The sequence below is a fragment of the Plecotus auritus genome, assembly GCF_963455305.1.
Source record: "Plecotus auritus genome assembly, chromosome: 1".
In the NCBI taxonomy this organism is placed as follows: Eukaryota; Metazoa; Chordata; class Mammalia; order Chiroptera; family Vespertilionidae; genus Plecotus; species Plecotus auritus.
The window spans coordinates 119,907,641-119,921,481 of NC_137770.1; the positions used below are offsets into that span (position 1 = coordinate 119,907,641).

Here is a 13,841-nt window from a genome sequence, read left to right on the forward strand (position 1 = left end):
CTTTGTACCCTTAGGTTTTCGGTAGCTTTCAGTTTTTATATTAGTTATGAGTAAAATTAGTTAATTTTTGGTTCAATATTTTCCCCATTCAGTTGTTCCAACACTCTTTATTATATAATGCATATTTTCCCACTGACCTAAGGAGATATTTTTATTTTACCGAATTTCCATATGTATTTGAGTCTATTACTGGACTTTGTTATCTGTTCCATCAGTTTATCTATTCAAAGGACATTATCCAAGTTTTTTAATTACTGTAGCTTTATAACACAACGAGAGGCCTGATGCATGAAGATCCGTGCAAGAATGGGCCTTCCTTACCCTGGCTGCCAGCACTGCCTTCACTCTGGAGCCGCCTTTTCGCTCTGGCCTGGAGCCGCCTTTCCGCCTTGCCATGCTGCCCAGAGGCCCAGAGTGACTGGGGCAGTGCAGAACACCTGCATCATCGCCATGGCAATGATGCAAGTGTCCCGCCCCACCCCGGCTGCTTGGCGCCTGCAAATTAACCTGCCATCTTTGTTGGGTTAATTTGCATACTCACTCCTGATTGGCTGGTGGGCATCACAAAGGTATGGTCAATTTGCGTCTTACTCTTTTATTAGTGTAGATACATTATTCTATCTGTTTGGGTAGCTTTTATTCATTCATTTTTTTCAGAATTTTATTTAAAAATATTTTTATTAATTTCAGAGAGGAAAGGAGAGGGAGACAGAGAAACATCAATGATGAGAGAGAATCATTGATCAGCTGTCTTCTGCATGCTCCCCACTAGGGAGATCAAGCCTGCAATCAGGACATGTGACCTGACCAGGAATCAAACTGTAACCTCCTTATTCATGGGTCAACCACTGAGCCATGCTGGCCAGGCCAGAATTTTCTTTACGTTTTTCATTTGAACATGTGAACTTAAATGAGCTTGTTTTGGTCTTAAAAATCTTGCTGATATTTTAATCAAATCATAATAAATTTATAATCAACATTGGGAGATTGACATCATTATGGTTTGTTCAAGTGTCAGTTATTGAGTAGTATTTAAAAATTTTATTTATACAGATTGTGCACATTTTTGTTAAGATCATTCCTAGGCATCTTATGTTTTGTTGCCATTGTACATTTCCTTTGGTTATATATTTAATGTACTGTTTTAAAGGACATATATTTATATGCATGCTATCTCTCTCTTTCTCTCTGAAATAAATTAAAAAATATGAAATGGGTACGATTATTGATTGTTAGCAAAAAAATCAATATGAACTTTTATTTCTTCACCATATAAGCAAGGATTCAGACATTTTGGGAGTACATGTCTATCACCATTTCCTGAACAAAGATTTTTAAAAATATATGGTAATACTGATTTTCAGAGAGAGAGGAAGGGAAAGGGAGAGAGAGACTGAAATATTGATGAGATAGAGATATCACTTCAATCGGCAGCCTCCTGCATGCCCCCTTCTGGGGATTGAACCCACAACCCTGGCATGTGCCCTGACCAGGAATCGAACCAGCAACCTCTTGGTGCCTGAAAGAATACTCAATCCAATGAGTCACACCAGCCAGGCTGAACTGAGATTTAACAATTAAATTGAAGTAACTTATTCTTAACTGAATGATTATGTCAATGAATGCGGAACAATCTACTAATTTATCTTGTGGATGTAAAACTTTTATTTAAAGTTTCAAAGGTGGGAGCACAGCATTGGACTTGTAAGGATATAGGCTGCTTGAGGAAGGGGGCAGGCAGACTGCCTTGGACAGTGCTGGAATTGGTCGTGCTGAGTAGAGGTAGAAAAGAGGCGGCCAGCTAGTTCATTTAGCTGCAGCTGGCCACTGAGTAAGATGCACTTCCATTCCCCTCCGAGAGCCGGCCCATTTTATCCAGTTCAGTCAACATGGATTTCAGGGAAATTCTCATGATAGCTTCTAAAGGACAAGGAACCAACAGCATATGGAAAAGGTATGGTTTGGCAGTGGGTCCTCCCAAAAAAGATCCCAAAGTTAAAGGTGTCCAATCAGCAGCATACAAGCTTTTCTCAGAAGAAAAGTGGAGGAGCTCGGACAAAAAAAACTTAGAAAGAAAAAGGAGAAAAGAAGAACTAGTGAAAAAGTGAATTGAGCTAAAACATGAGAAGAAAGCAAAAGCTATGGCCAAGAGGACAAAGGACAATTTCCATTGTTAAATGGGATTCCTGTTGAGGAAAAGTCAAAGAAAAGACAGGCAATGGAAAGCCACTAGTCAGGGAACACACCAAGAGTATGAAATGGAAGAATTCTTAGAATACAATCAAGCAGCATCAGAGCAAGAACCTCCTCCCAAAGTTGAAAGTAAACCAAAGGTTCCCCTTAAAAGTGCCCTACCATCATGAACTTCACTGACCTACTCAGGCTGGCTGAGAAAAAGCAGTATGATGTGAGAGTCCATGTCCCGCATGGTTCTGGGTTTGGGATCTGCAGAAGGGCTGTGGGCAAATGATGAGACAAGACAAGAAATAATAATTTGGAAATAATGGGGGGGCAGGCAGAGAGTCCAATGCAAGGGCAAGGACTTCACTGGTGCCCAGGCCCTGCCAGCCTTTTATTCAATTTTAGATACACATATCGCCCTTAGGCAGGCAATTCCGGTAACAGACAGACTATCTTAAAGGTCAGTAAATATTAGTAAAGATTTACTTTGAGACTATTTGGTCAGGAAATTGCTTGAGCCACCATTGTCTCAACTAAACAATCAGTGGATAGCTTTGGCCCTTGCCAGAGCTCAAGGTTCACGAGCCTTCTGCATTCCTTGTTTACACTTTTCTGATAGGGAAGGCAATGGGTAGCTTCCAACATCTCCCCCTTCTCTTTTTCTTAATAAATGTTGAAAAGTGCATGCCACCTGAAGGGTTCAAGTCCTTTTAAGACTCTTCATTCCACATCTGCAGACTAGAAATAAACATAAGAATAAAAATGAGACAAGCAATAGTGGTTATGCTGAGAGGCAAATGTAAGGAGATCCAGTGGAAGAGATTAAATTCATTCATGTCTTTTTTAAATTTCTGCCAGGCATCTAAGGAATTAGTTTATAAGTTTGCCTGGGATAATTGTACAATATGCTGTTTTAATTCTAAAATATCAAGGTTTGTGTTATCTTTACCCCAAGTACCAAGGTGATTTTTTTATTGATCCCCAATAGGGAATGGAGTAACACAAATCTGGGAAAAATTATAATGACACTACAAAGATATTCTTTGTTCTAAGCTGTGTATTTTATCACCCATCCACAAGACTGTAGACTTTAATGGTGATCATTCTATCTCAAACTGGCTATCAATTCTTTTTTGTGTAGACCGGTTGTACAAACTGAGAAGTTTGAACAGTTTGTACCATGGATGAAGCAGCAATGCCCACAGAAGTAAGTAATGTTATGAGGGCAAAGAGTCCTGCAATTAACATTCCAGGAAATCTTTTTTGTCTTTTTAAGATTTTTACCAGATCATGTAACAGTTGGTAGGTTTGATGTGATTCCCAAGGCTCGGTTCGGTTAGTAGGAAACTAAGCGAAAGCCGGTTGTTTTAAAATCATGAGGGAATCCTTTTGGAATGTAAAATTAATACAATTGGATAGTGCAGCCTGTGCATGACACCTCACACAGATGGCTTGTAATATTAAGGTGCATCTGGATGGGGCCTGAGAGGAGTACAAACGGATCAAATACACAGGTGGTGGGAAATACTGTCTTATTGGGAGTTCTCCATAAGGTACGAATGGAATTATCTGAGCTATAGTTAAAACTATACTATTTAATAGGTGCAAGTGCAGCAGCTAATTTACATTATGTATTTTTTAGGGGCCAATTGTCATTTTGAAATTGAGATCCAACAAATCCTCCTCCATGCCATGAAATGGAGTGATTAGCTTCAACATATAGATAGGATGCATTCCCCTTCCATTTTAGGGTGCGATTGTTACTATATGCAAACCCATAGGGGCTCCAATCCACAAAGAAAAAACTGTTAAGTTTGCTGCTGGTGGGGTGGTCACTATAACAGTCTTGCCAATTAATTTCTTCCTCGATGGGGTGCCATTCATGAGACTTTTTACATAACGGCTGACTGTGGGGGGGTGTCTTAATAAAGTTACATTTTCTGCACATCTCCCCAGAGTAAGTAGTGATAGTAGATGTATTTGGGCTTTTGCTCCCCTCTCCTTTGGTGTCCATGTTAGCCAGAAGCCTCTTTTTAATTTTACACACAAAGGAGCTGTGGTTTGGTTCTGTGTCATACAAAAGGAAGCTAGGTGGTGATACCCATGTAATTATACTTTGCCCATATACTTCCTTGCCCCACCCGTGGTCCTCCTGGGTGACCAAGGTGTTTGGTGTTATTGGTGACTACATTAGGTGGGGGATCAGCCCACATAAGGTGTCTTACCCATGGAGGGTCAGGAACATAAGTCCAAAATACTTCTCCATTTGCCCCTGTAGCATTACCACACAGCTGATGACTGCTAGCAGGGCAAGAAAGACGTTCTCAGGTGTTCTTGGGGTTCTGGTCTCCTCACAAATTCTCTCAGCTTTCTGGACCATCTTCTTCACCATCCCGCAGGTGACCTCTGGGCTATTTGTCTTGTCCTCCTCCCATTCCCTATCTTCAGTGGGTTGCTTGGGGCTGCTGCTATCTGCGGCTGGGGTAGTCAATTGTCTGCAGCTGTAAGGCATGGCTCCACGTGCAAGGTCCTCATTAAGCTGGCCAGTTCCTCCCGCGGATCCATGTTGAAGTTTAATATTTCTTGTGGGAATCCACATGGGCTTCGAGAAATTTTCTGGAAATATACAAGCGTAGCCTTTACCAAATGTTAACGGGGGTTGGGGCCCTTCCATAAACCAGACTCAGGATCTTTCCATTTAACCAGACCATTTTCCTTTGGCTTATTCTGACACCAGTTTATTTCCATGGGTGTCTTGCCATCGGCATTACAAGTGAAAAAAATTAAAGTAATTAAGGCTTAGTGTAGTCTACCTACAGGCGATTTATCCATATTCCCCCTTTTCTGTTTTTCAAGTTGGGATTTTAGCCTATGATGCTGGCATTCTATAATTGCCTGTCCCTGCGAATTATATGGTATTCATGTAATGTGCTGAATTTTCCACTTTTTACAAAATTGCTGGAAATGACAGGTTGAGTAAGCTGGTCCATTGTCAGTTTTAATGATTTTTTGAATCACCATGATGGCAAAAGCAGCTAGGCAATGATTAATAACCTGTTTTGCCGTTTCCCCTGTAGATGCAGTAGCCCATAGGCCCTTTGAAAAGGTATATACAGAGACAAGCAATATCCCAAGGTGTCCAAAAGGAGTATAATGTGTTACATCCATTTGCCAGATATGTTCCCTTATCAATCCTCAAGGGTTAATTCCTGTATTAGACCTTTGAGGCAGATGTAACATGCAAGTGGGACATTCTCTGATAATCTGTTTTGCCTGCTGTCGAGTGATCGAGAATTGTTTGGACAACATTTTGGCAGGCTGATGAGATTCTGAGGCATGTTTTAATATAGCAACCAATTGATCAGCATGTGCATTTCCTTTTGTTAGCCGGCCAGGTAATACACTGTGAGCCCTGATGTGAGTGTACAATCTGCTGAACTTGTTTAAATAGTAAAAAATAAACTTTGGTCACTGAGCCATTTTAACCGAGCAGTTTCAATTCTATTCACTAGACCCACAGCATAAGAAGAGCCAGAGATAATATTAAGAAGCTCTTGGAAATCCTGCAATGCAGCCTTAATAGCCTCTAATTCAATTCTTTGTACAGAAGTATGACTGGTCAGTATGACTCTGTCTGAATTCATTGTATGATAGGCAGCTTTACCATTCGATGATCCATCAGTAAAAACAGTTAATGCTCCAGGAATAGGTTCCTGCCTAGTATTTTTTGGTATAATAAGGGGGTATAATATAAAAATTGTAGTAATTTGTCTTTTAATAGGTGACAACTAAGTTCCCCTGAATATCCACTTAGTCCAATTTGCCAATTCAAATCAGTTTGAAATAATATTTCTAATTGCTTCCCAGTGAGGGGAAGGTAAATGCATTGGGGTTCTTCTCCTCTAAACTGCCTGCAGCACTTTCTAAGTTGAGGTATCAACTGAGCCGTAGTTCTATATATTAACCACAGTTTTAGAGGATTGATGCCCTAGGTGGACCCATTCAATAATAGCAGGAGAGTTTTTTGGAAGATGACTCCAGTGGGACTATTTGCAGTAGGGTTAATCTGTCCCAATAAAGGCAATTTAGGCTCTATCCATGCTAATTGGGCTGAAGAGATTGCCTGCTCAATTCTTAGCAACTCCTTCCTAGCTTCATCTGTTAATGTTCAGGATGAGGAAAGATTAGAGTCACCCCTAAGTATATTAAATAAATTTGTCATTTCTCCTGTAGAGATTTTCAGATAAGGTCTTAACCAGTTAATGTCCCCTAATACTTTTTGAAAGTCAGTTAAAGTTTTAAGGCAATCTTATTTCCACCTTTTGAGTCCTAATACGTTGGTTTTCAATTATGGTTCCCAGATATTTGAAAGGCGTTTCTTTCTGTACCATTTCTGGAGCAATTTTTACATTGCCAAAGTCTGCACTTCCCATGGACTTGCTAAGAGCAAGTCATCCATGGAATGAATAATGTAACATCAGGAATATTTGTCCCTTAAAGGCTGAACAGCTTGAGCTACATATTTTTGACACTAGGTGGGGCCACTGGCCATTCCTTGAGGCAAAACTTTCCATTGATATCTTTTCATGGGTTCTATATTATTAATAGCTGGCACTGGAAATGCAAATCTCTGTTTATCTTGAGGTGCCAAGGGAATGGTGAAGAAACAATCCTTAAGATCTACTACTATAAGAGACCAATCTAGAGGAATTTGAAAAGGCGCTGGGAGTCCAGGCTGTAAAGCTTCCATGGTATGCATAGTAGTGTTAACCGCTCTAAGATCATGTAACAATTGCCATTTTCATGCTGCCTTCTTAGGTATAGTAAATATAGGTGTATTCCAAGGACTATTGGAAGGCTCTACGCTCTATTTGTTCCTGTATTAATTCATGAATATGACCTAATTTCTCCTTGGTTAATGGCCACTGATCCACCCATATAGGTCTATCATCTTTCCATTGTATAGGATCTGCATGAGGGTGAGGAGATTGAGCAGTAACCACTCCTCAAAAGGTTGATATCCTAATCCTCATCTTCCTGGGTTTCCTTTAGCTTGAATGGACTCTTTAATTCCCTGATTACTTTTTCCCTAAGCTTTGACCAGTCTGATATCCCATCTGAGTTATTAACTGCTATCCTTTGCTGGTAATAATACAAGCTTATAAACCTTCTAAAACATCCTGGCCCCATAAGTTGACTGCAATCCCAGAGACTATGTAAGGCTGAAACCATCCTGTCTGTCCTTCTTCATCTTGCCACCTTAACACTGCGACACTGCATTGTGTATTATCAGGAACTCTGACCCCCATGATAGAGCTTATAGCTTCTACCATGGACCAACTTGGAGGCCAGAATTCTTTGCTGATAATGCTGACATCCGCTCCAGTGTCTCTTAAACCTTTAAACCGTTTTCTCTCTATTCTTAAATTAATCATAGGATGGGTTTTGCTAATTTCATGTATCCAATAGATATCTGAGCTTCCAAATCCTTGTGTTCCTCTTTTCCTATTTATAGCTTCACCTTGCTGAATAAAAGGTAGAAGTAGTATCTGAGCAATTCTTTGTCCTGAAGTAATTTGCATAATATGATTACATTCTAATATTACCTTAATTTCTCCCTCAACAGTCTGAATCTATGACTCCAGGCAGAACAGTTAGTCCTTTCAGAGTTTTTCCACTTCTCCCTAAGATTAATCCTAAAGTTCTTGGTGGCACAGGTCCCCAGATTCCTGTAGGAACAGCTTGCCGAACCATATCGGGGCTCAAAGTGACCGCTATAGTACTGTTAAAAACTAGGCCTGCGCTCCCTGGAGTGGCTCAGATGAGGGAGTCCACTGTGGGCCTTGCAGGGCAAACTTCCCCTATTGATGATGGGGTTCGGGGGCCGTTTCCCTGTGGTTGGCCATTCTCAATGTCTTGATCTAATGGCTGCCCATTTTTATGAAATTTCTATCTACATTAACCAACCCAATGGTTTCCCTTCTGACTTCTAGGACACAGAGAGGTTTAATCTGTGTTGATTGAATTGGGAGGCAGAATGCTCACGCCTTTCCCTAGATCGCCACCTTGTGTCCTTCTTGGTTGCTTACATTCTTTTTTAAAATGTCCTGTTCTTCCACAATTATAACACCTTTTATTCCCCACTGTTACAGCGGCAGCGAGTAAGTTTGCTTGAAAAGTGCCTCACCCCACATTCTGACGTGTTCGAATCATTTCTGTAATGGTACTATTTTTTCTCAGAGGCATCAGGCATTTCTTACAATCAGCATTGGCATTTTCATAAGCTAATTGCTGAATTAAAATGTCTCCTGCTGTTTCATGTTGAATCTGGCATCTCACTGCTTGAGTGAGGCAAGCCATAAAGTCAGAAAATGACTCTGTAGGCCCCTGCATACATTTACTAAAAGCTCCCTCAGGGTCCCCTTTTGATGGTAAAGCCCACCAAGCTCTTTTTCCACAAAGTCTAATTTGCTCATATGCCTGTTGCACATAATTTAGCTGATTTTGCATGTCATTATATTGTCCCAGTCCTGTCAGCATTTCATAAGTTATTTGAGCATTCAGCCCGCAGTTTGCATGGGCTTGCTTCTGACATTTCTCCAAAAATTCTCCCTTCCATAGTAAATAATCTCCTCCGTGAGCCAGAGAATACCAATCATAAGGAGCTAAGAATGCTTCAGAAATATTAGTCATAATTTCTCCGGTAAAAGAGCTATAGGACCATTCTGGACTATGCTTTCACGCAAGGCCTTTATCATTTTAAAGTCAAATTTTTCATGCTGTCTTATTATATGATTTAGGAGCTGTGGGTCAGATACTTGTATAATAGGAAAAGCATGTTGGTCCTCCACCGTCATGTACTTCAATCCTTCTCGGATAGCTCTTTGCATAGGTGATTCTATTAATGGTGAATTAAATGTTTCAGGATTAGGACATGGAGGTGGAGGGGGCCATGAAGGCTATTCCTCCAATTTTTCTTTTTGCTCCTCTTTAGGAGCGGAAGGTGCAAGGGGTGGGGGTTTATCCTCTTTTGTTTCTCTAGAAGGCTCTAGCAAATGCAATACCATGTTCCACAAGGAGAAACAATTTGGAGGCAAATTTTTCCCCTGCTGCTGAGGTTTTTTCAAGTTCTGACTAACTCTTTCCCAACATTCAACATCTAATGTACCTTCTTCAGGAAACCAGAGATTATGTTCTATAATAACATGCAAAAACTGTAAGAGAATACCTTCTGACACTTTAATTCCTTTATCCTTAAGCTTGCAAACCAAAAGTCTTCAATAAAGCTTCTCCCCTTTTGACAAATTCTGCCCCATTAGCCTGACTAAAAAAAGATGTTCCCACCCTACTTACAGATCTCGACTTCTGCAGCTGGCTGTGGGCTTTGCACACAGCAAATTTCCCCACCTATCCAGTGAATTCTTTTTCCCCAACTTGCTGGTGAAACTTTGTTTTTCTGCTCCATCATAAATCTTCTTTTCCAGACATCCATCATTCGAGGTGCCAGATGTGAGAGTCCACGTCCCGCATGGCTCAGGGTTTGGGATCTGGAGAAGGGCCATGGTCAAAAGAAATAATAATTTGGAAATAATGGGGGGCCAGGCAGAGAGTCCAATGCAAGGGCAAGGACTTCACTGGTGCCCAGGCCCTGCCAGCCTTTTATTCAATTTTAGATACACATATTGCCCTTAGTCAGGCAGGCGATTCTGGAAGACTATCTTAAAGGTCAGTAAATATTAGTAAAGATTTACTTTGAGTCTGTTTGGTCAGGAAATTGCTTGAGCCACCATTGTCTCAACTAAACAATCAGTGCATAGCTTTGGCCTTTGGCAGAGCTCAAGGTTCATGAGCCTTCTGCATTCCTTGTTTACACTTTTCTGATAGGGAAGACAATGGCTAGCTTCCAACAGTATGAACCAGTGGAAATCAATGTAGTGAAAAAAAAAAAACACAGAAAAGTGGCCTATGATTGCACAAGAACTTAGGGAGTGAAAACTTCTTGAATGAAGACATATGAAAAAGAAGCCTGAAGCAGATGCAGGACTACCTCTGACCAAAATGGTGCCCTCTCATACTGAAAGTATGGTCACAAAATCCAGCAGAGTTTCCAGGGACAAGCATCCTTCTCCCAAAGGCACTTCCCTTCCTCATGCTGAGAAGAAATCCAGACCCAGCACAGATAATAAGAAACATTTAGGTTTGTTTTCATCCAAATCCATGCCAGGAGAGAGGACCAAAGTAGGATCCAGCAACTGTTCCCAAGCCTCACTTCAAAAGGACCATGACAGGCCTGTTTTCGGTGGGGCTGGAAAGACCCACTTGAGCACCTTTTCACCAAGTGTTCCAAAGACTTCTGCTAAAGGGACTCAGAAATCTGTTACTGAGCACACAGCCAAAAATCTCCTCTCTATCCTAGCCATTGAGACCTGGACCTGTGGTCTCCCCACATAAGGCTAAGAGTCCAAGTGTCAGGCCGTCAGGCAGCAGCTCCAGCCTAGCTCCTGGGCAGCCCATCACAGGGAGTCTTCGGCCTATGGTTAGTTCTGGCTCCGTGCCCAGGCACCAGAATGGCAGCTCCAGCTCAGGACCTGAGTGATCAATCAGTGGGACCAAGAGGCCAGCCAGTGACTTAAATCCTCCTGGAAGGACAGTCAGCAGTACAGGTGGCTCTGGATGACCCATCAGTGGCCCAGGTGGTTCTAGGAAGTCAGTGGTCAGTTCTGGTGACTCTGGGTGGCCTGTGCACAATCCACATAACCGACGACCAATGAGTGGCTCAGTGCCCCCCAAGCGGTCAGTCAGTGGCTCTGGGCGATCAGTAAGTGGCACAGTTTCCGCTGGACAGACTGTCAGCCATTCAGGCCCTAGACCAGTGAGCAGCTTGGGACCTGGGTGAATAGTTAGTAGCTTAGATCCCCCCCCATAAGCCCAAATGCACTTTTGTCTCAGAAACAATATCTTCTAAGAATATCATTACCTGGCCCACCAATGGACAGATGAATGGAATGAAGCCTTCTTTAGCTGGCTACAGATCTGCCCAACATTCTCAAGGGTTTCCCTTCCCTGGTGGTTACAAAAGACAGTGAGAATATGAAGAGGAGGAAGATGAGAACTATGACTCCAAAATGGAAGATTTTATCAAAGATGAAGGAGAATCTCAGGAAGAAATATCTAAGCACGTTCTTTGGATATGATGAAAAAAATACAAAGATGAAGAAGCAAAGAGTTTAAGACCAAGTATGCAAGATGACTTAGAGGAAATGAGATGGGAGGAAGAAGCAACGAAATGCCGAGAGGTCAAGAAGCTGAAAAGACATTAGCTGCTGCTTTTATTTATTTTTGTGAAACACTGGAGACATTCTACTACAAAGAAGTCCTGCCTTTGGACTGAAGAAGCCCATTATCATTTTAGATTTACTAGTGGCCCACTGCACGAAATTCGTGCACCAGGGTGGGGAGAAGGTGTCCCTCAGCCTGGCCTGCACTCTCTCCAATCTGGGACCCCTTGGGGGATGTGCGAGATCGGGCCTACGCTGGCAGTTGGACATCCCTCTCACAATCCTGGACTGCTGGCTCATAACCGCTTGCCTGCCTGCCTACCTGCCTGCCTGATTGCCCCTAACCGCTTCTGCTTGCCAGCCTGATCACCCCCTAACCACTCCCCTGCCGGCCTGATTGACACCTAACTACTCCCCTGCTGGCCTGAATGCCCCCAACTGCCCTCCCCTGCCGCAAACCTGCCTTTTTCACCGGGACCCGCCTGCTCTGCATGAGGTGCAGGAGATGCTGGGCCCGCCAGGCCTCACCACACGAAGTGGCTGCTGGGCCCCGCCTCTTCTGTGCACTTGGCCATTTTGTGGCAGCCATCTTGCGGCAGCCATCTTCTGGCAGTCATCTTGTGGCAACTTCACATGGGAGGTGTTTATTAGTATAGATACTTGGATCCCCAAGGACAAAGAATGGATACTATACTCTGAGTGGCCAGATTATTATGATCTCTGAACGCATAATTATCTGGCCACTCAGTATATATATCCTATCTAATCAAAGAGTAATATGCAAATTGACCATACCTCCGCTATACCCACAATCCATGCCCACCAGCCAATCAAAAGCAAGTATGCAAATTAACCCAACCAAGATGGTTGCGGCCACGGAGAGAGCAGGAGGCTTGGGTTTCCCCAGCAATAGAGGAAGCCAAGCTTTCCGCCTGCCCTGGCTGGCCCAGGCCTCTGCTCAAGGCTACAAAGTTTCAATTATAGAAGATAAATAAATCCCAACAAAAATGGTGGCAGCCACGGAGCTGGAGAGAGCAGGAGGCTTGAGTTGCCCCCGCGATGGAGGAAGCCAAGTTTCCGCAGCCCTGGCCTGCCTTGGCCTCCACTGAAGGCTAAAAGTTTCAGTTATAGAAGATAAATAAATCCCAGGTACCAGGGCCTCTGCTTGGGTCACCGGGGGGCATGGCTGGCCTGCAAACCACCACAGGCCTCTCACCAGGCCGCCCCACACCCCAAGAGAACCCCCACCCTGATCCGAGACACCCTTCAGGGCAAACCAGCTGGCCCCCACCCGTGCACCAGGCCTCTATCCTATCTAATCCTATCTAATAAAAGAATAATATGCAAATTGACCATCACTCTAACACACAAGGTGGCTGCCCACATGTGGTCCTGATTGCCACCATGTGGACACAAGATGGCCGCCACAAAATTGCCAGCAGGAGAGGGCAGTTAGGGGTGACCAGGCCAGCAAAGGAGGAAAGTTGGGGGCGACCAGGTTGGCAGAAAATGGCAGTTGGGGGGGACCCAGGCCTGCAGGGGAGAGCAGTTGGGGGGAACCAGGCCTGCAGTGGAGGGCAGTTAGCGGTGACCAGGCCTGCAGGGGAGGGCAGTTAGGGGCAAACAGGCTGGCAGGGGAGCAGATAGGCATCAATCAGGCTGGAAGGGAGTGGTTAGGGGGTGATCGGGCTGGCAGACAGAAGTGGTTAGGGGCAATCAGGAAGGCAGGCAGGTGAGCAGTTGGGAGCCAGCAGTCCCGGATTGTGAGAGGGATGTCCGACTGCCCGTTTAGGCCCAATTCTACCTGGTAAGATAGGCCTAAATGGACAGTCGGACATCCCTCGAAGGGTCCCAGATTGGAGAGGGTGCAGGCTGGGCTGAGGGACACACCCCCCCCCATGCAAGAATTTCATGCACCGGGCCTCTAGTATATATATGTGTGTGTGTATATATATATATATATATATATATATATTAAAGGCCCAGTGAGTGCATGAATTTGTGCATGGGTGGGGTCTGGCCAGCCTGCCAGGGGGAGGAGACATGGGTGGTTGGCCGGCCTGCCTGCTGGTCAAGGGGACAATTTGCATATTAGCTTTTCATAATACAGGATATACACTGAGTGACCAGATTATTATGCATTCAGGATCATAATAATCGGCCACTCAGAGTATATTTTGAGCATAAAGTATTTTCAAATACTTTCCACGGTGAAAGCTGTAGTACAGATGACATAATGCCCAGTGAGTGCTCTTAGGAAGTTAACTGCTCACAGGTGCCAGCTTTGATCCTGATGAGCTATGCACTCTAATGTGGGGCCCACTCAACAGACAGCCAATCTTCTTTTGTTCCTTTGCTATTTTAAAAAGGAAAAAATATTGC

At 43.4% G+C, this 13,841-nt stretch overlaps 2 pseudogenes across 2 annotated transcripts; both read left to right on the forward strand.

Annotated features, from left to right (window-relative positions):
- The first annotated feature begins 1,889 nt into the window (after positions 1 to 1,889).
- LOC308240965 (protein SPT2 homolog) lies at positions 1,890 to 10,858 on the forward strand (annotated as a pseudogene). Its single transcript has 2 exons — positions 1,890 to 2,401; positions 10,092 to 10,858. The product of its transcript is annotated as a protein SPT2 homolog (transcript).
- Positions 10,859 to 10,948: 90 nt separating this feature from the next.
- Positions 10,949 to 11,501, forward strand: LOC308240973 (protein SPT2 homolog; annotated as a pseudogene). The gene has a single exon. The product of its transcript is annotated as a protein SPT2 homolog (transcript).
- Positions 11,502 to 13,841: the final 2,340 nt, after the last annotated feature.